Raw genomic sequence first — 3,305 nt, 5'->3', positions numbered from 1 at the left:
AGCCTAAGCCCGGATGGCTCCTTCTTCAGATGGTTGCAATGGACTTCTTGGATCGCTTGGAAGCTCACTAAACTCCCCTCCTCAAGCTTGGATTGAGTATAGGTCAAAGCTTGCAAGTGAGCTTCAGTGAGACTTCACACCAGTGGCGCATCACCACTTCTTTCTCAACTCTCCATTGCTCCACACAATGGGCAAAGTCTTCCTCTTTCAACTCGGATGGATGGTGAACCAAGAACACCTCTTGTGAACCTGAAACATCACTCAAACTCCAGCAAAGATAAGACACAAGTGCATTGGGTCAACCCTTGATGCATCATCAAGTTTGAACACCAATGTCTTTAAGCAATGCAACAGATTAAACTAGACATTTTCAAGTTCTAATCTTTGCAAGCAAACTCTCTAAGCACTAGCATGATCCTAACAGATTCAATACACTACAAAAAAAGTCTACATTGATAGCACATTATTATAGCACGTTTTACTGAACTGCTATCGTAGATGATTTAAAAATTTCTGTATTATATAATAGCATTAGATAAACGCTATGATAGAAAAACTTAAAATAGCACTTAATTAATGCTATTTTAAGAATTACGTGAGCGGGAAAAGTAAAATCACCATTTCACCAATACTTAGCGGAAATTTAGATTTAAGCGCCAAAAATATTATTTAAGCGGCTTAATAAAACTACGAAAGACTTATAATAGCATTTTTGTAATGCTAAGAAAAGCTATCTGAACCCCTAAACCTTAAACATGGTTTTAAACCCTAAACACAACCCTTAAAACTATAATTTTTTTATATTATAACTTCAAATCTTAAAATTAAACTTAAAATTTAATCTTCTTGATCTTAAACTATAATTTCCTAACCACATATCCTTAATCTTTAATCAATCTCTATATCCTAAATCATAACTTCAAACATAAATTATACATTCTGTGTAAACATACAACTTTTTAAATGATGACCAAAATGATAATCTTGATATTAATCTAATATTTCCAAACTTAAATATTAATTCTTAAAATAAATATCAATTTATTATGTTAAAAAATAACTTTAAACTTAAATTCCAAAATACAAAATATAAATTTTGAAATAAGATATAAGTAAGAAAAAATATTTACAAAACAAATCATCAAAGATTGAAGGAAAAAAAAACACAATTTATAAAGAGTATTTTCTTGCTACGATTTAGCTACGAATTTTTTTGTAGGTCTTTATAAAATAGCCACGAAATGCCACGGTTTTTTTTGTACATGCTTAAAACCCTAAACCCTAAAATTCTTTTAAAACCTAAACCCTAAATATAAACCTTAAAACTCTATTCTTTTTCATAATTTAACTTAAATCTTAAATTTAAATTCATAATTTAATTTCAAATCATAATTTAAACCCCAAATACTATATTCCAACCCCTAAACTATAAACATAAACACTATACCCCAAATCATAAATCTAAACATAAAATCTTATATTTTAAAATTTAAAATATTAAACTTTACTTTTAGATCTTATCTTCAACCCAAATCCCCTTACTCAAAACTTTATATTCCATATACACTAAACTTTACTATACATACAATACTCTAAATATAAACTTCAAAACTAAAATTTGAAAAATTTAACTACAAATCTTAGACCTAATATTCAAATCTAATATTTTCATACTCTGATCCAAAATCTTAAATCATAGTCTTGATATTAATCAAATATTTTCAGACTTAAACATCAATTCTTAAAATAAATATAAACTTATTATGTTCAAAAAAGAAACTCTAAACTTAAATTATAAACTCGAAAATACAAAATTTTATATAAGATATAACTAAGAAAATTTACTTAGAAAACAAATTATCAAATATTTAAGAACAAAACAAAAATAAAAATAGAAAAAGAAAGACAAAATTTCTGGCCAATCAGATTCAAATACATAGATCACACTCTTAACCATTGGATTAACTTAGATCTAAAGGTAGAGATTTATTCAATTTAATTTTTATTTTTTTCTTCTCTCTCTCTATTTCTCTCTCCCTCTCTCACGACAGATCTCATGTCATCTCCTTCTCTGCTTTTTTTTTTCCCGATTCTCTCTTCTCCACTCTAACCTCTCATTCTCATATCTCATATATCTCTTCTCTCCCATCTCTCTCAACGCCTCTCTCATCTCACCACCACCGCGCCTCCTCCTCGTCTCACCACCACCGCGTCTCCTTCTCGTCTCACCACCACCGCGTCTCCTTCTCGTCTCACCACCACTGTTTTCCCCCTTGTCTCACCACCACCACGGTCGACGTCTCTCTCTCTCTCTCTTTGTATCTGTGTATCTCCTTCTCTCTGTTGCTCTATTACGAATCTGATTTTGTTTTGTTTTTGGTAAAGATAGGTGGAGGAGCCAAGGTTCATGGCGGCTGGAGGAAGCAAGGTTCATGGCGGCTGGAGGAAGCAAGGTTCATGGCGGCTTGAGGAAGCAAGTCTCGTGGCGACAAGGATGTGGAGGAGGCGGCAGGAGTTTTTTCTTTAGGTTTAGGTTTTTTAGGTCTGGTTAAGTGTCCTAAATTGTAGTGGTCTGACTTTATTTTTTATTTTCTGGTTTAGTTTTGTAAACCAGAATTAATCTGTAAACCAAATTTAATTATTAATAAAATTTATTTTATTTTCAGTTACAAAATAATTTTCGATTTAATTTATAATTATTTAACTTTTAACTAGTTAATCATTCAAAATAATTTTTAATTGTTATATTTCTAGTTATAGCATTATATCATTGTCATTATATGTACATCATAACACGAATCAGAAGCTATAGTTAAGTTAATAATATCATATAAGTGTTGCTATCGTATCGGTATATTTCATATCGTTCAGAAAACGCTATCATAGGAGGGGTACCTATGATGACTGCCGCATACATAGCATTTATGAATTCGCTATCAAACATCTACTATAGCATATTTCTCGTGCTAACAATGTACATATTTCTTGTAGTGATACAAGCTACTTAGGCAATTTTTAAAGCTTCTCTACTCAGCATTTAGACATGAATCTAATGCTTCAATGTAAGACAGCCATTTGACAGTATGCACTAACCTTAATCAGTTTTAATTCATGAATGCAACAATACAATTCATCACACATTCATATAACTTAGGCTAAGCATTACTATCATCACTTAACATCAGACAATGCATTACTTTCAATCTGTTTTCAGTTCATGAGCTTCAAACAATATCATTTCACATTTAGCAAACTCATTACTTAACAGGAGCAAGCATTTTACTCTTTAAACACTAAACAAGCCT

General features: G+C 31.0%; 1 long non-coding RNA gene across 2 annotated transcripts; it reads left to right on the top strand.

Annotated features, from left to right (window-relative positions):
• Window positions 1–253: 253 nt before the first annotated feature.
• On the top strand, window positions 254–2,665 carry LOC106417047. Of its 2 annotated transcripts, none has more exons than XR_002662453.2 (2): window positions 254–2,292; window positions 2,390–2,665. It is a non-coding gene; the product is annotated as an uncharacterized LOC106417047 (long non-coding RNA). The 2 variants fall into 2 exon arrangements; XR_001283341.3 differs by having other exon boundaries at window positions 254–2,298.
• The last annotated feature ends 640 nt before the right edge of the window (window positions 2,666–3,305 follow it).

This window comes from Brassica napus, unplaced genomic scaffold (genome assembly GCF_020379485.1).
Source record: "Brassica napus cultivar Da-Ae unplaced genomic scaffold, Da-Ae ScsIHWf_446;HRSCAF=679, whole genome shotgun sequence".
Classification (NCBI taxonomy): Eukaryota; Viridiplantae; Streptophyta; class Magnoliopsida; order Brassicales; family Brassicaceae; genus Brassica; species Brassica napus.
The sequence above is the reverse complement of the archived record's forward strand: the minus strand, read 5'-3'. Positions and strand labels throughout refer to the sequence as shown.